Genomic DNA, 25,797 nt, shown 5'->3' on the forward strand with positions numbered 1-25,797 from the left:
ACTCTCCTTGTCTTTCGGATTTATCTAAAGTAAATCTAGGATTTAATCCGGGGGATAAAATAGGATTCTGATAAATCCTGCTCCATTTAAAAACAGCTTACTTATCCGAGTGACCACGACCCTTTTTATGGTTGCCGATGTTAATCGGAATAGACATATATATTTGTCACTGTCTTTTTATTCTATTAGATTTCTGAATTTCTCAAAATTGGTCTATTAGTTTTATCAAAGATTTTGCAGAAACTTCGATGATCATTATTATTACATTTATTTTCCTCGTTTTGCCTTGTTCTTCCATGTGAAACGTTTCATAAATGACTTCCAACTTTTCCTGTTTGTTGTCATTTCGCTTGTACCGCCTACCAGGACCACGTCGTCATGAACTGATCCTTTTCATGTCTTACGGCCTATCACATGGGTTTGAGCCATAGGCGCTGATGTGGGGCACATCATTGAAGAAGGGTGAAAATCCCATAACAGTTGAGACATCGTTATTCGCCGTGCTTTTTTATATTTATTCTGAGTGGATTTAAACAATCCCAAGAATGACAAAAGTGGGCGACGACATTTTCGCCTCCTTACTGCCTCTTTCTCACAGAAGAGACGTTACGAGTCTATCTCTGTTCTTTCGCAAGTTTCATGAGGGGTGCTCGACTGAGCTCCAATCCATGTCTACCCTCTGTAAAATATTTGTTACAAATACTCGTTAAGCTGCATCTTTCATCAACAATTTCCCTTTTTTTCTATCTGTGCCTAAAACTAAACGTAAATTTCATGAACAGAGTTTCTTTCCGAGAACTGCACGTCTATGGAAGGAACTTCTGTGAAGCTGTTTACCGTCTGAGGATAACTTGTTCCTTTTCAAGTCTCATGTAAATAAAATTTTGTTGACCTGTCCTTTTAAATAACTAGACTTTACTCAAGTGTCACAATTTCTGATCATCACTAAGTTGTCTCATCAACTACCTAACACTTATTAACCCTTATCCCTGAGTTGCCTCCCAGTCTTGGTAAGGGCTGAATTTAAAGTAAAATAAATAAATAAATAAAACCCATTGGTAATTGAAAATAGAACAGGATTGAGTCTCTTATAAATATGTAACGACACATTAAAAAATATCATTCAAAACTTAAGCATTGGAGAACGACAGACTGACGGACAGAGTTGCTTCTGGAGATCCTTGGACGCATCTAATAAGAAACATTTCTGAATTAGTAAAACTGTTCTTTATTTCAAGATAAAATAAAATTCTAAACGAAGAACACTAACACAAATAAAGGAAACCAATTCAAATAAAATAAAAAATCGAAAGGACCCTCATCAAAAAAGGGACCCATAACGATGAAGACCATAACTCAGAAAGGGCTCATCACCAAGAAAGAGTCCATAACTAACGAAAATACCATAAGCAACGATGCGATATTAAGCAAAGGGGGATATTAAGAAAGGGGGGGGGGAGTAACATTGGTTGAAAATAAATTACTTCTGAACTCTACAAAATTTTAAAAGAAGGGGAAAGCATTTAAACTGTTAAATACAATCTCATATTTTATTTAAAAACTAGCAGGGTGCCCGGCATCGCCCGGTCGAAAAATACACTTAAATATATTATTTTGATTAATGCAGATTTCGCATTTATTATTATACTAGCGAGGGGTACCCGGCGTTGCCCGAGTGTTTGGAGGTGTGTGTGGAAACTCCGGGGGTGGGGGTGGGGTTAAAAAATGTTTTGGTAGGTAAGTATGAGGATCGAACCCAAACCCGAACCCTAGAGACAAAGTTGTAAATTAAAGTGTGAAAAAAAAAAAAACGTGCGACGTTAACCATTGCCCCATCGCGAGATGCTAACGGAAAAACGTTTGGATATATTTAATTACTTGGATTTGGTAGGTGCCCGTTTTAATGAGTTAATGAGGTCAAGTTTGACTGCGGGATAGTATTTCATTTACTGCGGGAACGCTTCCCAAGATGTTATAGGAAAAAGACTAACCCACATGCGGCGAGCGACATATGTTGAATATTTATCTTCCCAAAGTCGAGCAAATTAAATAGACAGGCGAAATTCGTTGTTAACTGTGAGATATTACGATTTATATGTGATATAAAAAGTTTTAAAAAGTTGTGAACCGACCGACCGCTTCTCTATAAAAAACCTTTTGTAGACATACAGAAAAAGCGAACACACATACAAACATACATACATTTTCGCTTTTATATTTATAGATTATATTGGACCCAATATATAGTAATGATTTCAAACGTTAAAAAAAAATGACTCGTGCCCACCACCGAGAATTAAAACTTAAACGTTTAGCTTACGATCTATTTCAGCCTCTGCCGTTAATTACTGAGCTATGAAGACATGTTTGCTGCAAAGCTAAAAATTAAAACATGAACCAATAGCTACTACGTTATGCATGCATATTCGTAAGTTCGACGTTCAATCTTCAACTAGTAAATTTCACTTTTTTTGATTTCACACTTTTGTAACAATTTTCCCGGGCTAAAATCCAAATATAAAGTTTTGCATGGGTTCAAATACCTTATATATATGAAGTTTCATGCCTCTAGACCAAAAACTCTAGGAGGGGTTAGGTAGACCAAATTTTTTAAACAAAAATATAAACATACGCATAAATATATCGGGAAAGAGTTTTGTGTTTACTATAAACATTTATGCAAATATTATGCAAGTATAAATCATGTGGAATATCGACATTAATATAATATACGATTATACGATATAATTTCATAATTAACTAAAGATGATCATCCTGTAAGAAAACCGGAATAACTAGTAGGGAATTAATTAAAATGAATGTTTAAAAGAATATGCAAATTAGCTAGATCTTTTGCAAATGAATGCATTTCCACGACCCATATATAACAAAGTTGTATTTTCTTCTTAAATAAATAGAAAAAAGGGTTGCCTTTTTTCTGTTGTTCTTGGCCTTCGGGCCGGGATCAATGTGTAGTGTCTGTTCTGCAGATGCTGCACTTGAGGTAATTTGTCCCGGTCAATGGAGGGGAAACCCTCTATACTGGGACAATTATTATTTTTGGACCCAACCAGAGTGCACCTTTTGCCTTTTTTTCGGGGAGCTGGTTTAACCCCACATTAAAAATGACCTTGTGTCACATTTTGCTTTGATGGGACAGCAAATAAATACTAATAGAAAAAGGGTTTCTAATATGAATATCAATACGCAAAAAAAACAAAAAACAAACAAATTATAGTATCAATATGAGTATCAATACAAAATAAAAATCAAAGTCTAGATTATAAGAAAATCCTCAATTATTAAAAGATTGAAAGTTTTGGAAACTATTTGCATCCAATAATTTGATAGATTAAATAATTGCCTTAACAAAATGTGTTATAGTTTCATAATAATTTTGTTCAATTAATAATTTAATACTATTTAAAACGAACATAATTTGGTAATAAAAGAAATAAATAAATGGCATAGTTTAAAAAATAAAAAAAAGCTCCTGCCGAACGCTGTATAAGTACTCTACTACACATAAAGGAATGGACTATCTGGGAAGACACACCAAATACTACACTTTCTCCGTAGATTAAGTATTGAAAAATAATAACAGTATTGTTCAGTTTCAGCTAGGCACCAAATCACTGCTATTAATAGAAATAATATGGTATGTACAGCATAACCATGTTGACACAACGGTTCTCATTAGATCACCGAAGTTAATAATGTTGAACCTGGACAGTACCAGATGAGTTACCAGTTTTTAATACCAGGCGCTGCGTGGAGGAGGACTTCGACATGTCCCTGCAATAATCGCAAAAACCTAATGTCGGCATCTTCCCTGACCAGAATATACATGCGACTGGAGACTGTTTGTGAAGTTTATATTTTCTTGACACTTCCTTCTGCAGGGGAAGCTGGTTTAACCCACCTTACGTGAATCGTGCTAGTTTTATGATTTTGAATTCAAACAGATACCAAATTAGCACTAGCAATAGATTATGATGAAGCGCAAAATATATGGTATTTACTAAATATCATTTCACTTTTTTTTAACTGATCAAAAATACTAGGAAGAACATTTGTCGGGCTTAGGTTTAATCTTGCTTAATGAGAGACAAGCTTGTATGGGTTATTTCGTTTTAAACAAATAGATTTTTAAAAGCTATTTGGTATTTTTCATTTTAAAAGCTATATTTGAAACAATGTTTCAAGATTATGTGCCGTTACTTCTATGGTTTTTGCGCATGTATTCCTGTGTGATAGATTGGAAATAGTATCCCCTAATGAAGTTTTTAGATATTGACTAGCAGAGTGCGCCCTGCCTTGCCGGGTCAGAGAATACAATGAAATATATTTCAATTTATGAAGATTTCATGTTTATTATTAGAGAGCCGATTCTCGATTGAATATTATATGTACCTAATATATAATAGTGATTGGGGGGGGACGACTTTGTCCGGTCGTAAAATACGCGTGAATATGATATTTTAATTTTCCCGGATTTCCTATAAATTATTATAGAGTCGTGATTTCAAAAGTAAAAAAAAAAAAGTATTTGGGTGCCACCAGCTAGAATCGAAACCGAAAGCAAAACTGTAGCATTCAAAGCTGGTGACGTTACCACTGTACCAACATGACATGCATATGAACTGACAAAAAAATTAAAAAATATACTAAGATGAATGTACAAAATGTATAAGGATTTTTTCAATTTTTACACATTTTTGACCCCTTAAAAACTATTGTAACTGGCTAAAGACCCACAAAAAGTTCAATCATTTGCGGTCCCTAGCGCCGCACCGCGATTTTTAGTTTCGGAGGGGATCGATTTTGAAAATATGAAGACAGACAGACGAACAGACATATAACCCTTTATATATTAGATGTGCAATGTGCGAGAAAGGATGAATGAGCATAACAAGCTTTTATTTATTCGTTCGGCTTATCTTTCTTCTTTCCTTTTCATTTCTTTTATCATCGGATTTTTAGATAGAGACGCGATTTGGACGAATAATGAAAAACACTTTTGGGATTCGCTATGTCACTTCCAAAAGCAACAAGTTTGCATAGAAACACGTGAACTGAAAATATTTTCCAACAATAAAAATCATTTAAAACTCCAAATCTAGCAATCCGGTATGAAATTCAACAAGCGTATGAAACAGTGGTTTGGTAAAGAGAAATTCAAAATTCTTCTCTGGAACACCTACAGCACAATGAACCTACTTTAACTCTCCAACATCTATTCCGGGAGACTGAAATGTGACACTCTGAAACCTCTTTAAGCCTGCGGCTCTATATCCAGTGAAAACATGTCACCCAGAAGATAAAATCACACACACACACTCACAACATAACCTTGAAACGAACTTTTGTCTTATTATTATTCAATAACTCAATAAATTCTCAAGGAACTTCCATCTTTCAAAGTAAATTTCACATTTCTGTAAAATTGTGTCTTTTTTTTACAGAGGCATAACCACTTATCATGGCCCAGAGACCACTCGAGGATAAGGGTTAAGAGTGTACAGTATTCTATTGGACAATATAGTAATCGTTAGTAATGGAAATTCGGTAAATTTGTTAACTTAAGTGGAACGGCTCATCAAGAACTTGTTTACGTTGGACTTGAAGACAACCATATTGTAGTCAGCTGGAAAGCAGGAAAACGGAAGACAATTCCACAGGCGTGCAGTTCTAAGAAAGAAACTTTGTTCATGGAATCTACGTTTACGTTTAGGCACAGATAAAAAGTGGGAGGAATTAAATCTCTCTCTATATATATAAATATATACATATACATATATCTATCTTCTATACTCCTATAAATTCGTTTCTCTTTTGTGTGTATTGACATTCATATTAAAAACCCTCTTTTCTATTTATTTAAAAAGAAAATACAATCTTGTTATATATGGGCCGTAGAATTGCATTCACTAGCAAAAGATCTAGCTAATTTGCATATTCTTTTTAATTAATTCTCTATTAAATTTTTCGGTTTTCTTATGGAATGATCATCTTTAGTTAACTATTACGTGTGATTATATTCATGCAGATATTCTACATGATTTATACTTGCATAATATTTGCGTAAAAAGTGTGCAGTAAACACAATTGTTTCCATATATATTTATCTATATGCATATATTTTTGTTATATATATATATATATATATATATATATATATATATATATATATATATATATAAAAGTGAACGTGTCTGTGTATCTGTGTACATTTCACCGCGCAATAACTCTGTCACTTTTTGGTCTACAGACTCGAAATTTGATATACAAATTACTGAGATTTGGAAAAATCTTTGTAATCCGTTTTCGGCCAGAAATTTGGCTGTTAAGGGGTCAAAGTTCAACGATTAAACCTTTGAGAACTCTACCGAACTTCTCCACCAATTTTGGGTATAAACAATTGAAATTTTAGATATAGGTTCCTTGTACATGGATCTAACTTAATAACTTGATTTGAGCTCAAAACAATGAATGTTAAGGGGTCATCATAATAGAGGTCAAAGTTAAAAAAAAATTGACCTCTGCGGTTTCTTCCAAATTACTCAGAAAATTTCTGGTCTAAATATTTGAAATTTGACACAAGGTTATTCAGAGATAGGGCAAGAGTTTTCTTCAGTTTGGGTCGAAAATTTTTAGTTATCAATATATAAATGTATGTATGTATGTATGTATGTATGTATGTATGCATGTCTGCCTTAGACTTTCAATAGAGGCGACGGATTTTACCAAGATGAGTATCGTTTTAAAGTTCGATCTTTCATACGACAAATATCGAAAAATTGGCTAAAAACATTAATATCTTCCCCTTCAACTAGGCACTTTTCTACAGGGGGTGGGGGTCACTTTTTTCGCCGATATTTTTTAAAGTTATCCTCTCCTTTAGATTGTCTGGCCTTAATTTTAAAAAATGTCGCTTCCGGTTTGGCGGTGGTCGTAACAGAATAAACGTTAGGTTTTACCCCGTCCTTTTCCTCCTTTCCGGTACGGGTTCGAGCCTGCCTGTCTTCCTACTATCACTTTTTTTTTTTGCTCAACATACACATCCAAACACCCGGGCAACGCCGGGCTGAAATGCTAGTATATACATATATATACATATATACACACATATATATGCATATATATATATATACATATACACACACATATGCATATATATACATATACACACACATATATGCATATATATACATACACACACACATATATGCATATACACACACATATATGCATATATATACATATACACACACACATATATGCATATATATACATATACACACACAAATATATGCATATATATACATATACACACACAAATATATGCATATATATACACATACACACACAAATATATGCATATATATACATATACACACACACATATATGCATATACACACACACATATATATATACATATACACACACACATATATACATATACACACACACATATATACATATACACACACACATATATATACATATACACACACACATATATATACATATACACACACACATATATATACATATACACACACACATATATATACATATACACACACACATATATATACATATACACACACACATATATATACATATACACATATATATATATATATATATATATATATATATATATATATATACACATATACACTGTAATAATAGCATTATAAACAAGACAAAGCCATACATTGGTATACATAGACCTATTCGTTGATGTAATAAGGAAAAACTACAATGGGGAGAGGTGTTATATGAGATTTTCCTTATTACATCATCAAACGAACCTAGGCACGCTAATACATGGGTTTATTTTGTCTCTAGTGTTATTACCATGTTTAAGCTCCACTGTACCTGTTGAGTTTCACACATCTTGATAGCTTCACATTTAAAGAATCCCTGCATACTTATTTTAACCCTCTTCGAATATATACACTATGTATATTTTCCATTCAGTGTGTCACTCTTCTACATCTTCAGACACGCTGTTGATGCTGCTCACTCACTAGCCAACAGCAAATAGCCTGGGATCTTTTTATATCTTGCATTTTGAATATCATTTAGTTTAATATTCTCATAGTGATTTAACATAGGCCGACGTGTTCAAATCACTGGACAACCAGTTGATCCTAACAAGTTGTGGTCTGAAGTCCTAACAAGTTGTGGTCTAAAGTCGACAATGACATGTACAACTAAATATTTGACTCCATTGGAGATTGTCAAGCAGTTAAACTATTTTAATCATCTGATAATTGCACTTTAAAAGTGTTAAACTTTTAAAGTGTTAAACTTCGAATTGCTTTTCAACATTTGAAATGACGATATTTGTACAGTCCAATTAAGACATTAAAAAATGAGAATATCGAAAAAAGACTAAAACTTATTTATTTTACGGCATTGCACGATTTGTTAGTTTATTTATTGCGAAATTAAAACCCACTGATGTTGGATTGCGAACACACAACCATTGACCTATACACAGGAAATATCAATTCTTATGATTTTTATGTCTTTTTCCCGCCATACGCCAACAAGACAATGTATATAACAAAACACGAGAACACCTGAAAGTATTAAAACTCACATGGAAAGTGACAAATAGATTTCTTTGTTGGTGGTAATTGTAAATGAATTGTTTTAGATAGACAAGACACTTTCATTCTTGACTATCGTCATAAATGATTGATTCTTGGAGGCCACCGTTAGCAATTTATTTTAGACGAACATAACAAAAGATTTGTTTTAGACAACCACAGTAAACAATTTCTTCTTAATAGTACTGATAAACAAACTTTTCACAATAGTTCTTGTAAATGATTAATTCTGGCTGTCTATTGTCGAAGATGTATTATAAGCACCTCATTTGAAATTCCTAAATTTATTTCCAATGAATTGTTTACAATCTGTACTGTGGTTAAATAGCTTATAAGAGAGTTGATATGCACCATGTTAGGCCCCCCATATATATATGAACTTAACGATGCGTCTACCTAACCTCGCATTATTAACTACACCCATGTATTTACTTATTTATTTATTATTTATTTATCCGAACTTTACCTTGTTTACTTAGTATAAATATATACATGTATGTATATATATATGTGTGTGTGTGTATGTTTATATTTTTATTACCATCTATATTTATGTAATTGTATATACGTGTATAGGGGTGGATGCGTGTGTATGTGTATATATGTATATGTACATCTACTTCTTACTGGAGATCTATATCTCCACATATATGTATATAGGTAGGTGTGTGTATATATTTATATATAAGTATATATGTCTATATATATATTTGTGAGTGTATATATGTGTATAAGAGTTGTGTGTATTTCTGCATATGCATCCATGTATCTCTGTATATGCATTGTTTATATATATATATATATATATGTGTGTGTGTGTGTGTGTGCGTATGTGTCTGTATATGGATATGTACAAATGTACCTATGTATGTATATGTATGTATGCATATTTGCGCATGGGTTAACGTATGTATTTAAAAAAAAAAACCATTGTAAACTGAAATGAACAAGTCCGCGCATACCGACTACGAAAATTTTAAATGAACCCTGTACTTTTCAAAAACATGACATCTACACTAACCCTTTCCCTCTCTCTCTCATCTACTTAATATACCTTGCTGAACAAGCAAAAGGCAGTAAAAATTAAAAATTGAAACTCCTCCCTCCTCCGCTTACCCCCTCCCTTTTTCTTTTCTTTACCATCCTCTCTTCCCCTCCCTCTCCCTATATCCATATATCTCCACCCACTCCTACCTGAATCTGCTACCCCCACACACCCAATACAATCTAATGAAATATTGTCAATACCCGTCTCCCTCCCCCCTTATTATCTCCTACCTCACCCCCATTTTCTCTTTTTTTTTCGTATTTTTTCTAAAACACTTCTTCCTAATACTAACAACCACTTCTGTAAGGTCTGATGAGGCTGTTGAATCGTAAACATGGTCCAACATCTGAAACATATGTAACCAAACAGATAAAACGGTAATAAAAAAATAAAACACATATTTGCTCTGCAATAGTACTGAGCACTCTCTTCAGGTTTTTACCAATTACCAGTTTTACCATATATATATATATATATATAATATAATGATTAGATCACTCTGACTAACGTAAAAAACATTTAAAATATAAAATGTTTAATTTCAACGTTATTTCACGCGGTTAATGATAGCCGAATGGATTGGGTTGTCGAGTTCGAATCTATTGAATGGTGTTAATCGTAACACCCTGCACTGAAGATTCCCGAAAGGATGAAACACTAGTGTTTGTAGGTATTTAATTATTATAATAAATAATTATATATATATAATAAAATTTTTAAAACATACTGGTTTTTAATAGCTCGATAGTGTAAGACTAGAGCTGAAATAAAATATTTTTTTTAATATTATAAAAACGCATCTAATGTAGAGAACAAATTTTCACACACCTTAAAAATCAATTTTTATTTACATACACTATGTCAACCTTCTTTTTACCTATATATATATATATATATATATATATATATATATATAAGTTCGAAATGTATAAGGCATTTATTTTTCTTGAAGAGAACACCATCAGTGTTCGTAAAAAAAGGATAGGAAAAAGACTGCATTGCATTCCACCTTTCTTAGCATTTGAAATTTTTTATTGCACTATTATATATTATATATTATTTCCATAAAATATTGTTTTTCATTCATTAATCAGATCATACATACTGCAAATATTCTAAAATAATTATTCATAATTTTTTTCAATATTATCATGAATTCCTAATACAATAAAAATATACTCGATACTAGCAAGGCGCCCGGCATTGCCCGGTCGTAAAATATGCTTAAATATGATATTTTGATTAAGCAGATTTCGTATGTATTATTTTATTGGACCCAATATATAGTAATGGTTTAAAAAGTTTTTAAAAAAATAAATAAATGATTCATGCCACTGAAAATCGAAACCAAAAAGTTAGCTTACGATTTATTTTTCCACTGCAGTTAATGACTGAGCTATGAGGACATGTTTGCTGGAAGGCTAAAAATTAAAACATGAACCAATAGCTACTACGTTATGCATGCATATTCGTAATGCCGACGTTCGACCTTCATTTAGCAATTTAAAAAAAAAAATTATTTTCACACTTTTGTACTTGTTTTCCCGGGCTTAAACCCATAAGAGAAATGTGGTAATGATTCCTTTGTCTCCATCTTAAACCATATATCAGAAAGCTACCCAATTGGGTTGGCGAAGTTTCTTCCACATTCGCTGTCTCTTCTCATCCCACTTTAACATCGTCTAATACGACAGTAGAAAAGTTTACCTAATCCTAAAGGAATATCTCGGCTGTTTACATTTATTTTTTTAAAAAAGTTGCCCAGCCCCACCCTACAGCAAAAAAAAATATATTCAGGAAAAGAAAAAAATAATAACAACAAAAAGTTTACATTAGTTATAAAAAAAATTTCAAAAAAATATTAGATCAAAAACATAAAAAAGTGCTTTAATTTTAAACCTTTGTTAAAAAAATATGAAAAAGACACACAAAGAAATGGCTTTCTTATTAATTTTTTCAATTTTGTTTGACAAAAAAAAAAATGGTTGAAAAAAAGAAATACAACTTACTCTAGTAGTGAAATTAATGTTTTCCTTTTAACTGCCGAATACTGTTAAATGTTCATGCAAAAAAAAAGAGGTTTTTCTTCTTCAGCTTGCAACGCTCTCGGCCCATACAAAAAAAAACGACAATCCTTTTTCTCTTCCAGTTTCGACGTTCGTAGAAAATCCGTGTTTCGTTCTTCCCACTGACACACAAATTAACCGTATGTTCGAACGACCTCGAGTGAACAATTTTCCCAGCTTTTATATCCTATCTAGAAAAAAAAGAAGAGACAGGAAAATGAAAATGGCTTCTCCCCTCATGCCCTGCCTTCCCAAGATGCCTTTCGTGTATATAAATGAGCTAGCCATTCTTTCCTTCTTCTTTCCCAAAGAGCGATACAGATACGCCCGGTACGTTTTTTTTTCTTTCTAACCATATACCCCACACGCCTCCTTGATCTCCGAGATCAATAAGACACTTCATAATCCTTTATACAAGCAGGCCTCCTCCTCTCACGTTGAGACCTCTGGGGGACAACTTCTTGGGGGTTGACGTTTTCAGGTTCACTACAGATATTCTCGTCCAGTTGTAAAGAACCACAATGTGAGGGCTAAGTCGAATTGGGGTGCATCGTTAGCTTCTTGGTGGATCTCGGTATCTTCCTCTTCACTGCCATCAGTGCGCATTGGCAGGGTTACACGACGCAGGTCTAGGATATGCCAGGGAACGCCATTCACTGTGACGTTGTTCTTCGACTGCTTTCCTGTTACGAACCCCTCCCCAGCGAGTGGTATATTTTGCATGGGGGGGGGGCTTCACCCACCCCTCCTCACCCACTTTAATAGTAGCTTCTTCACCCTCAATTCCTACCGTTTTGTTGCACGGATGCTGCCACTTATATGCAAAGATGTATCTAATGAGGCACAGTTGTCTGATCTTGTCTGGATTTCAGTGAGATGTATCAAAACACCGCCTCTATAGGTGAAATGTTGCTTTTTTCCGCAGCAGTCTTGATGGTGCTATGGTTCCTCTCCACTATCCCATTGCTACTCGGCTGATAGGCTGCCCTAAAAAATTGCCTTACTCCCCACTTATCACACACCTCTTTAAAGGCTTCTGATCGGAAAGCGGGGCCATTGTCCATTAACAGTTCCTCAACCGGCCCTCTCTCACAAAAATATTTCTTCGATGACCCCTCCAATCGTCCATGCAGCTTCTACCCTGATCTCTCCCCATATGCCAAACTTCCCCGGTCCACAGTCCATCGACAAATACAGCTTATGGCAATAATGGGTCACATCAATGGCCAATCACTTCAAGTCCTCCGCAATGTTCAACTCTCCTGCTTCATGTCTGGATGGTCCGAGATCTATCGATTGGCACTCCTGACAGTGCTCCACTACTTCCCTGACCTCCTTCTCGGTGGTTTCCGGCTAAACCTCTCTTGCCAGGAATAACGTCCGTTCTCGACCAAAGTGGAGCATTTCATGTAACTTTTTAACTTCCTCCCCTGCACAGCATACTGAGGAAACCTCCTTTCTCTCTTGCAGCCAGGCCTTCTTTACTTGTGTCATCGAACCCGCCTTGTTCTTTTCTGATGGGATCAGCACTACAGATACCTTCAACTGGAATTCTGCTATCAAATCTGCAAGTGCTCCAAGCCTGCGCTTGATCAGCATTTCTGCAGCACCTCTGGTCCTAGCTCTTATCGCCAGTCACTGCCGACTTGATCCATGAAACTACCGTTGCCGAATCGGATTTGATTTCAATCGTTTTCAATCCCCACTTCAGGGCCAGATTGATTCCTTTCGTAGCGGCCTCTAGTTCGGCTACGTTGATATGGAAACAGTCGTTTTTCTTTCTTAGCCACGCCGCATCTTCCACAGTTACACCTCCCATCTCTAATACGACGCCCAATATCAGACTGCTGGCATCGCACCAAATCACCCCCATGTCTCCGCCGTTGACGTACCATTCCCCCTTTACTGGGTCTTCTTTCGTCACTCTTGCAATGATTTCTTGTAGCATGTTCATGACCTCCTTCGTCACACGGCCCTCCCAGCCATCAGTGCCCGTTTGTCATTTAATAAAGCTGAACGCTATTTTTTCCTTTTTTTCTTTCTAACCATATACCCCACAATTACTTGTTTTGTTTTTCAATTAAAAATTGTTACAAAAATAAAACAAAAAATTGTTTTTAAAAATAAAATTAAAAAATGTCATGGTAGGTTGTTGTTCCTTTTTTATTTTCGTTGTATTTTTATTTATTTATTTTTTGATGATTTTTATTAATTTTAAATACTTTCTTCAGTATTTTTCTTAAGTAGCATTGTTATGCTCTGATAATTGGCGATACTCGGCAAAAACCGGCACATTCCGAGCAAAGCCGAGTGGACGCTGAGTTACGTTTGGTTCAAATTCTGCACAAGTACAAAGAAATTATTAGAGTAGAAGGCTTTCCGGAATATAGAGACCTCAATAGCGCATTGGTGGAATTTTGCTGTTTGTCAGGTTCGTCAAGAGTATATGCATCGAAGGTGGTATGAGTTCATCAGTGCACATTCTATTAAAGTACGTGTAAAAGACGCACAGGAATGCAACATTGTAGCGCTTTGACTCAGAAGAAATACATTAGAAGTTTTGTTGGATAACTTTTTCTTATTAGTTACACCGTTAGTTTGTATTACTATTATATATATATATATATATATATATATATATATATATATATATATATATATATATATATATATATTGTATTACTATTATATATATATTATAGAAGAAATTGACTTAAAAACAAACCTATCCATGCTCTCTTTGTTTCAAAACCATTCTTATTCTTTCCCTGTTATGTTTTTTTCTGTGAACTTTACTTGCAACCATAACTCTTCCACATTTACTAACCAAAAACTCATCCATTCTTTCAACGTAATTCTGAAAACGATATAAAATACACAAATGTACTCATTGAACTGAAGTTTGACATCATTCGGTTTTCAAAGTTTTTTTGTTTATTTTGTCTCTTACACTCAAGTACATCATTTTGTCTTTTTGTAATTATTTGCAAGAATTCCCAACTGAGATTTCTTAATGGCGAACAACCTGTTTTTTTTTCCATGAACAATTATTCTGTAGAATTAGTCTGCCGATCCCATTCAATCTACAAGAAGTTGGTGTCTGTTAAGTCATGAGAGCAACCAATCCTTTTGACAATGCAGCGATCAAGTATATCGTTTTATCTTAGATCTTTGTATAAGCTTTGAAGATTAAAAAAGTGAAATTCCCTGCGTTATTTCAAATTGCTCCCAAACATCTTATACCAAATGTCTTTTAAAAAATTAAAATGAAGATTATGTTTTTTTGTGTTTCTAATATAGACTCAAAACCTAGTTATTAGATTTAAACTAAACTTTGGTGTTGATATACTAAGAGCGGGACAGTGTAACAGACTATGTAAAAATTTATCTACATCAATGAAATCTACATCAAATAAAGTTAAATGTGCCATAGTTGAAGGCATTATGTAAAAAGATTTAATTAAGCAAAAAATGTAGACTGTTTCTAAAATGTCGACGCGGTTGGGATCAGAACTAGCCTTGCTTTTTATGATAATAACAACAAAAGAATTGTTTGTTCCAATAAATATTATATGTATTTTCCCATCTAACATTATTCCATAAAAAAATTCAACAGTTAAGATTAAGTAGTAAAAAAAAATCATTATTATTGATAGATAAAGTATTAAATTATTATGTCTATTAAATAGTGGGAACCATGGTTATAGGCGGCATATGTACTTATTTACCTAATCCTTTGCTCGAAGGCTTGATGTGACGCAATTTGAGCCTAATATAGGGTGTAGTCATTTCTGTTTTTACATCAATCTGTATATGTTACTTTCAATAATAATTTTTTTTGAAATAGTTAATTCATCAATACTATAAAGAAATTATTTTTAAAATAATCTATAAATACTATTATAAAATTATTTTTGACATAACTAATGTGTCAATACTACAAGGAAATTATTTTTGAAATATTCAATTTTTCAATACTCTAAAGAAATTATTTTTGAAATAATCAATCTGCCAATACTATTAATAAATTATTTTTGAAATAATCAATGTGTGAATACAATTAATAAATTATTTTTGAAATAATCAATTTTTCAATACAATTAAGAAAGTATTTTTGAAATAATGAATCTGTCAATATTAAAAAAAATAATTTTTGAAATAATCAATTTGTCAATACTATCACAAAATTATTTTTGTAAATAATCAATTTAACAACACTATTCAGAAATTATTTTAAAAATAATCTGTCAATTAAATTTTTCAATACTATTAAGAAAGTATTTCAGAAATAATCATTCTTAATAGATTCAGAAATACTGTTCAGAGATTATTTTTGAAATAATCAACGTGTCAATACTATTAAGAAAGTATTTTTGAAATTTTGGAATATTCACACAATTCCACTAATTATTATAAAAATAACTAAAAAAAAAAAAATAAATTATACTATCATTGAATTTTTTGTACTCAAGAAATACTTGGATGTTAGTATAGGGCTTTGTCTTGAATTGAATTCCTTAAAAGAGGCCTCACATGTATAGTGTATATATATTATGGTTAAGTAATGGTCCCTATTTATTCGCAGCATAACATTATTACTTTTTATTATTTAATCATTTCGACTATTATCCTCATCTTCTACTTGTTGTTTTCACGACATTTCGGCCAATAATACCGCTAGTCTTCGTCAGGTTAATCGCAACGGGATAGGAATGTCGAATCCTCCAACTACAGCCACAGCAATTGCTGCCTTCAGTAGCTGTTGTCATCTCACCCAAGTTTGGTCAACTGATCCTCTGACCGGCTTTGGGTGGGATCGAAACTGCTACCTCTAGCTCCACGCTCACCTGGAATCGTAGATATTCCGCATCTCTATCAACTGCACCACGGGACCTGAAAGGCAATCAAATTTGGATTTTTTTGTTTGTTTTATAAATCAAATTGTTTTTCCAATTGTCGGGTCCGTACCGATTGTTATATTATTGAAATAGTTTGGAATTATTTTGGAGATGAGAATAATTGGCCGAGATGTGAAAACAACAACTAAAAGAATAAAAAATAATAAAAAAAAAAAATTAATCATCTTCAAAATAATTCCAAACTATTTCAATAATATAACAATCGGTACGGACCCGACAATTGGAAAAACAATTGGATATATAAGACCAAAACATCCAAACTTGATTGCCTTTCTGAGCTCGTGATGCAGTGGATAGAGATGCAGAATATATACGATTCCTGGTGAACCTTGTCTAGAGGTAGCGGTTTCGATCCCCCCCCCCCCCGCAAAGCCGGTCAGAGGATCAGTTGACCAAATCGTGGTGAGATGATAACAGCTATTGAAGGCAGCAATTGCTGTGGATGTAGTTGGAGGATTCGACATTCCTGTTCCGTCGCAATTAACCTGACAAAGGCCAGACGAATAATTCGCCGAAACGTCGTGCAAAAAAAAAAAACACCTAGAAGATGAAGTCCAAATAATTAAATAAACAATTATACAATTTACTCATCTCCAAAATAATCCCAAACTAATTCAATAACTTTATTACTGTTTAATAAAATATATAATATATATTATATAGTAGTAGTATAATTTTATTATTGTTTAATAAATATATAACATACTAGCAGTTTAACGCAACTTTGCTCGGGCCCTCTGAACGGTTCATAATTTTATGTGCATATAAATATATACAGTGCCGGAAAAACGAAAGTTCGCACTTGTAATTTTTTCTAAAACTGCAAATTTAAGCTAAATTTAATGTAACTGTTTAAACAACCTATACCTCATTTGATTCACCTTTTATTCCTCTATAATTTTACCTGTTCATATGACTTTTAATTGAAATATTCTAGTGTCCACGTCAGTTTAAAAAAATAACTTAAATGTGAGTAGGCGAAAAGAAAGTCCGCAGCAACAACTTTGCTTAAAACCAGCTTAAATTATCGCCCCTAAATCAGTTTTTAATATCCACCAACAGGCAACAAAGCATCTCTAATCGTAATTGTTGTTGTTCTAGGTTATACAACGTAACATTTAGTCCATATGCCATGACTTTCTCAGAGTGATCGTCAGGAGCTCATTAATCTCCACTTTTCTGGTTTATCTAATCGTGAAATCGGCTGCAGATGGAAATGTGATGAGAAAACGGCATGAAAGACTGTGCAAAAGCACCAAATCGCCAGCAGTGTTCGTGATGCCCCTAAATATGGTCATGCTAGAGTTATTTCTAACAGGGAAGACAATGCTATCAAGATCCGCAGCCTAAGAAACAGATTTGAAATGGCTCCCCAAATCCAACAACAGTGCGATCCTGTTAAAAAGTGCTCTCTTTCTACTGTCAAGAACAGATTAATGGAATTTAATTTGTGAGGATATGTTGCAAGACGCAAGCCAATGATTTCTGTAAAGAACAGAAAGCGCCGTTTGGACATGGTCAGATGCAATGAAGATCATGACTCTTTATATTGGTCAAAAGTGCTTTTTAGCGATGAAAGCAAGTTCAATAGGCTAGACAGAGATGGTAGGCAATACGTCCATCGGAGGAAAGACGAAGAATTTAATCCTAGGTGCTCAGTTTCAACGCTGCAAGGTGGTGGAGGTTCAGTTTTGGTGTGGGGTATTATTAGTACCAATGGTTCAGGGCCTATAGTTCGCTTGCAAAGGCGAATTAATTCCATCAAGTACATTAATATGTTGACTGAGCATTTTCTACCCTACTTTGGTCGGAATTTGGATGATAATCCCATCTTCATGCAGGATAATGCTCCCATTCACACAGCTGGTAATGTCACGAGGTTCATGGAAGAGCATGATATTCCATGTTTGGATTGGCCTGCACAATCTCCAGACCTCAATCCTATCGAAAACGTATGGCATTACATCAAGCAACAGCTACGCAATGATAAAATTTCAAATTTGGAAGAAATTTGGACCAAAATTAAAGAAAAGTGTGATGCCCTTTCCATGGAGTATTGCTGCAGTCTATTTCAAGGAATTCCCAAAAGATTGTAGGCTGTCAAATTGCAGAAGTGCTATGCTACTAAATATTAACTAGTTCATTGTGTTCCTGTTGTATTTTGTTGCATTAATATTTTAAACTTTGACCCTTTGGCAGCCTAATTTTCGGCCAATAACCGATTAAAAAGCTTGCCCAATGTCTGAATACAATTTATGTAAAATTTCAAGGTTTAGAAAAAATTGGCTGAGTAATTTTGTAGAGACCGCAGAGGTAAAAGTTTTTAAACTTTGGCCCCAATTTTGGCCCCTTAATATTTATTGTTTTGGGCTCCAATCAAATTAACATGTTTGATCCATGTTCAAGTAACCTACATCTAAAATTTCAAGTGTTTAGACCCAGAATTGGCGGAGGAGTTTCGTAGAGTTTTCAAAGGTTAAATCATTAATATTTGACCCTTTGACAGCTAAATTTCTGGACAAAAACCGATTAAAAAGATTTTCACAAATCTCAATACACCTTATGTCAAATCTCGAATCTGTAGACTAAAAATTGACACAGAAGTTTGATAGGGAAATGTACACACACACACACACACACACACACACACAAATAGACAATTTTACTTTTATAGATGTACTAGCAGTTCAGCCCGGCTTTGCTCGGGATCTATGTAATGTAACTTGCCATATGTGTGAATATACATTATGTAAGATTTCAAATGTTTAGTCCAAAATTTGTCTGAGTAATTTTGTAAAGACCGCAGAGGTATTTTTTAAAACTTTTACCCCAATTTTGACCCCTTAACATTTATTATTTTAGTCTCAAATCAAAATACAAAGTTTTACCTATTTCCAAGTCACCCACATCTAAAATTTCAAGTGTTTAGATCTAAAATTGGCGGAGGAATTTGGTAGAATCTGCAAAGGTCAATTCTTTCAACTTTGACCTTTCGGCAGCCAAATTTTACCATCAAAACTGATTAAAATGCTTGCTGCATGTCTGAATACCCGTTATGTATAAATTTCAAATGTTTAGACCCAAAATTGGCTGAGTAGTTTGCTAGACATCGCAATGGTCAAATCATTTGAACATTGACTAATTGGCAGCTCAAATTTTCGACCCAAACCAATTCAAAAGCCTGCACTATCTCTGAATACCCTTTATGTAAAATTTCAAACGTTTAGACCAAAAATTGGTTGAGTAATTTGGTAGACACGGCAGAGGTCAAATTTTTTCAAACTTTGACCCAAATTTTGACCCCTAAACATTTATTATTTTGAGCTCAAATCCAATTAAAAAGTTTGATCCATGTCCAAGTAACCTACATTTAAAATTTAAAGTGTTTAGACCCAAAATTGGCGGAAGTGTTTGGTAGAGTTCTCCAAGGTCAAATCGTTGAACTTTGACACCTTGACGGCCAAATTTCTGGCCAAAAACCGATTAAAACGATTTTCCCCAATCTCAATACTCCGTATGTCAAATCTCGAGTCTGTAGACTGAAATTGACAGTTATTTGGTAGGGAAATCTACACACACACACACACACACACACACACACACACACACACACACACACTTTTATAGATATACTAGCATTTCAGCCCGGCGTTGCCTGGGTGTTTGGAAGTGTATGTTAAGCAAAAAAAAAAGCGGTTAATTTTTTAAATTTGTCCCCTATTATGACACCTTCAAATTTATTGTTTCGGGCTCCAATTAAGTTATTAAGTTAGATCCATGTCCAAGGAACCTATATCTAAAATGTCAAGTGTTCAGACACAAAATTGTCGGAGGAGTTTTGTAGCGTTTTCAAAGGTCAAATCGTTGGATTTTAACCCCTTAACTACCAAATTTCTCGCCGAAAACCGATCACATCGATTTTCCCAAATCTCAGTACCCTGTATATCAAATTTAGAGTTTTTAGACTGAAAATTGACAGAGTTATTGCGTAGGGAAATGTACATACACACAGAAACACACATAGACACGTTCACTTTATATATATAAAAAAGGTAAACGTCTGTGTGTGTGTGAGTGTGTGTGCGTGGTCACGAATAGGCTCCTATATGGTTGACTACTTTAAAAAACTGATTACATATAATAACAGAAGATGTATCAAGGATCAGAAATGGGTATGTTTTATCTGGCAGAACGGTGGTTCATAAAAATTGTGGGGTCTGCGTTCGCGCCTGGCCCCCAAAGTATGGAAATAAAAAATGAAAAAAAAAACCCTTTACAAGGGTTTTTGATATAGATGTACATAATAATAAGTATGTTTCAACTTAAATAGAGATGGTATAATAAAATTGTGTGGTCTTCGTTCGCGCCTGTACTCCATGGAAATATGGCACAAACTTTAATAAAGACTTTTCATATCTATTTGCGTAAGTATACTTTGATAATCATGTTTCAGTTTGAAGAAATATGATATAATAAAATTATTGGTTGTTCGTTTGCGCCTGACCCCCATAGAATGTAAATATGTCACAAAGTTTAACAAGGGTTTTTAAAAGGGGTTAGGGTCCACAATAACACCTTAACTTTAATCTTAATTCTCGTTAGCTTTTATTTAGTTTTTTTTTAGTTAAATCATATTGTGTCGAATAAATTCACCTCATAAATTCACGTTCTTATTAAAGTGAAAGCCATAAAAAAGTCGGTACTTTAAGACAATTCTCCACAAAAATTTTGCATAACTCTGTTTTTTTTCCTTCTCCACTTGCACGTGGCACTCTTTTTAAAGGAAAAAATCCTGCTCACGTGATTACGTGTCGTTATAAAAACATTTACATAACCTTTTTTATTTTTATTTATATATCTGTTTAAGCTTTTTTGTCAGTGTACTACAAGGAATTCAGTTGATTACAACACTTTCTGCGTGTTCTTTACATTACAATAGTACAACCCTGAATCCGACGGCCCAATACTACACCGTTCAATACTGTAAAACTGAAACGAAGCTGTTCTCTTTGAAAGCGCGCCATTTTCTTCTTATTCATATTTACATCGATTCTTTGCTTTAAAAAACTAAAGTAATTACGCGTTTACTTTTTTAATATCCCATTTTGCTGTTTCGGATTATTTTACTAAAGTAAGTAAAGCTTCATTATTTTTCTAAACTGTTTTTGTTTCTTTGTTTTTCGATATTTCGTCGATATTATTTAGTAAGAGTTTAGCAGAAAAGCCAACAAACGACTACCTGAAAAAATAGATATACAAGAAATAAATGTTACCATAGTCAATAAAAGATCAGTTCATGTTTTTTTTTGTTTAAAAATAGTTTTTAATGCTCTTTACTTGAAATAATTTCAGCGAACCGAAATTAAAACGAAATTTGAGGCGATAACTACTTAAATGAAACGCGGAATATTCAGTGTAGCTTTATCGCCATATATATTTTAGAACTTACTAACTAGCTCTACCTACGTATTGAGCACTTTTGAAGTAAATACTTAAAGTTTACGCATAAATTTATACTTTCATATATTAATTTTAAGTGAGTAAATGAAGTAGTTATATAGATAGATAGATTAATATAACATACCTTTACTGCTGTTTAATAAATATATAACATATTAATATATTAGTAGTGTAATTTTATCATTGTTTAATATTTATATATATTAACATCATAACGTTATTACTGTTTAATAAAGGTTCTTATTAATTAGAACTTTTGGCTTACACTCGTATGTCGTCTTCAAGAACTAAATTAAAGTCATTAATTTTTAAAGGTCATTATGAATAAAAGACTTCTTAGAAAGCCACGCAATGAAAGTTTCTTCCTTCTTTAAATACGTTGTCTCTACAAAAGATATCCTGAATATAAATTGTGCTACGATCCTTCTAAGTTAAAAAATGTTTTAAATGCCGAATCCAATTACTACCATTTTTCTCCTTTAAATTATATTTTGATAATTGAAGATCTCAGTTAACAGACATTTTATTGTATTTTGTTTCTTTTGTGAAATTATTGTAATAAAGACATCATTGCTTTTGTCTCAAATTGAAAATTTAAAAGAACACTATGAAAGATTAAATCCAAAGAAAATGTGCGAACATTTGAAAGAAGAGCTTTTAGATCTTTGTCTGTTCAAAAAGATCAGCCTTAAACTACACAGTATGTTCAAAATGAACCAAAACTGGATTCAGTTTGGATACATTTCCTATTTATATAGACCGAAAGAAACTAGGAATCTATTATGTAAATCTCACCTGTCTGTTTAAATGTATGAATGTTTGTATGTCTGCCTAAAACTTTCGATAGAGGCGACGGATTTTCACAAGATCGGTATTGTTTTTAAGCGCAATCATTCGGACGACAAATATCGAAAAAATGGCTAAAACATTAATTCCTTCGCCCTCAACTGGGCACTTTTCTACAGGGAAAGGTCGTGTTTGTCTAACCGATATGAGCAAAACTACACTTGAAATATTGAAAACTAGACCAGGGATAATAATACTGTTAGATGTTCCTTTAAAATATCGAAATTAGCAGACATACACAACTTTCATTGCTGGCAAACATTGTAGTCCACATTTTGTAGTGTTCTTATTTTTGAACTCTCACACCAAAAGTTTAAAAATGAGTGTTTTTCAAATATTTTTCACAGGTATAGTATATATGTTCTATTCAATGAATGCAGTCATATTTAATAATGGTTTATATACGTGTGTATGTGTGCTATGATATTTTTTTACATTAATTTTGATAAAAATCTTTATATATATATATATATATATACTTTATTTTATTTCTTGTTTGCTGTAATGTATATATATGTGTGTATATCTATATACATATATACATGTATATCTACATATATATGTATATCTACATATAGATATATATATTACATTTTTATATAAAAATTCTGTATATTTTCCTCTTTACTTCTTATTTCATATCATATATATATATATATATATATATATATATATATATATAATATGTGTGTACTGAACAATATTGAAGGATAGTATCTCTCTTCAACCTTTTTACGGGGATATGTCTCTGTGTAATTATAATGTGTGTATGTGCGCGTGTCATTCACAGCGAGAGAGAGATTTTAAATCAAATAAATATTATTGACAAAAATCTTTTAATCCTCATTCATTCCTTTAGATGTCTAATCGTTATTAAAAATTGAAATATGAATCAAACGAGCGATTCATTTTTAAGTGTTCAAGTGACAAGAGAGTCAGAATGTTTGAACAGCGTTCAAGTCGTGCAATTGAAACCATTTACATTTCTAATACACGCACACTCTTCACACGTTGCCTATTTGAATTCTTGACGTCTCCTCCAAGCTCAGTAAATACGAGCAAGTAGTCTTCAGAATAAATGCCAGCTAACATTGCCATTGTCCATTCTGCAAGCGAGACACTTCTGAGGCTTTGCTTATATAAGATATTCATAATCGAATTATGAATTGCTTGAACTGAGTTAGGCTTTTACACGAGCCAACCATATTTACACTGGCTTTAGAAAAAGAATTAAATCAAGTATTCCATTCGATTTTTTCGGTTTCTTCATTCAATATTTAAAATCGCTTTTCAAACATTTTGTTTGCAGTCCTTTCAATATTTGAAACATATGACTAGATTTAGCATAACATTAACAAGGGCACCCGGTGATGACCAGGAAAGAATGCAGATCCTGTGTTCTCCATCTGTAGAAAAGGATGTATTTGTTTCTTTTTCACAGGGAATAATGTGACACAAGGGTCGAAAAGTGGGATTGAAAAGTCAGCGCCCCACTCCCAAAGAGGAGGATTCTGACCTGCAAAAGTGCCTGAACATCCCCGTCGGCATTCTCTGATAGAAGCGCTACAGAAGATTCATGTGCTGTCCTTCTTGTCCGAAGACGACTTCCTGTGAACTATCATTCTCTACTTGTCACGGTCGCGACTGAGGGTCTGCCAGCTTCCAGTAGGGATCAACCTGTCCTTTAGATTTCGCTTGACGGTGTCACGAAACCTGAGCTTAGGTCTGCCTATGCCTCGTATCCCATCCTCCAGTTGTGAAAACAGTATCTGTTTGGGTAGTCGGGAGTTCTCCATTCTGTTTGCGTGCCCGAGTGCCTGAACATCCCCGTCGGCATTCTCCGGCAGAAGCGCTACAGAAGATTAGTAATAAATTAATCCCTTCTCAAATATAGAAGGTGATGCTTCAAAGATTAGACGTCTTAGAACTGCACAGGACGTAGTCAAAAGGAAAAATGTGGTACTTGTAATTACTATTAACAGCAGAAGTGCAGTGGAATTACAGTATATTGAGAGAAGATAGCTAATTTATGTTTGAGATGTGAAAGAGAATCCAGGTATGAAAAAATTGAGATGATACTTCAAACTTAGGTATATCTGGATGGCGATTTATTTTTCAAAGGGGTTACCACATATTAAGTCCCGGAGGCCACTCGAGGATAAGAGTTAATATGTGAATTGTAGTCATTGGAACAGTTGTGTAATAATCGTTTGTAGAAGTAATTTGTATCATACTATGAGGAAAAAGAATTTGAACTAAGATGAAGAGCATTTCATGACAAATGATTATTTTTGATAGCTTATCGTAAAAAAATGTCCCTATTTATTTAACTATTCATCAATCTGTACACTATGTAGCTGCGCAAGGTAATGATAATAAGAGGATTAGATAAATCAATTATATAAAGGAATGTTCTAATATTCAGCATCATTTAACTATTAATCAATCCATCTCATTAATCCTTATCCTCGAGTGGCTTTTGATCTTCTCATGTAGTGATTAAAAGAGTTTTACATAGAAAACTATTTGTTTTTCATTATTTTTTCTGGTCCTGGATATGACCTTAAACTATATCCGATGGTGAGGCCCCAGCTTGCGAGCTTTGGGGAGTGTGGAGCAACCCTTTAATTGCCATTGCTCCCAAGTCCACTCTGACCCGGAGTGGTAATACCTGTTAGGGTCCCAACTATGAGTTAAATAGAAACTGACTTGAAAAAAAAAACAAATATATTCTATTAAAAATATTTTCTTCAAAATCACTGGATTCGGCATTAAGTAACCTGAAAAGGGTTGATATGCCATAAAACAAAAACAACCAATCAACATTATT

Source organism: Euprymna scolopes, chromosome 23, assembly GCF_053919585.1.
Source record: "Euprymna scolopes isolate OS-2025 chromosome 23, ASM5391958v1, whole genome shotgun sequence".
In the NCBI taxonomy this organism is placed as follows: Eukaryota; Metazoa; Mollusca; class Cephalopoda; order Sepiida; family Sepiolidae; genus Euprymna; species Euprymna scolopes.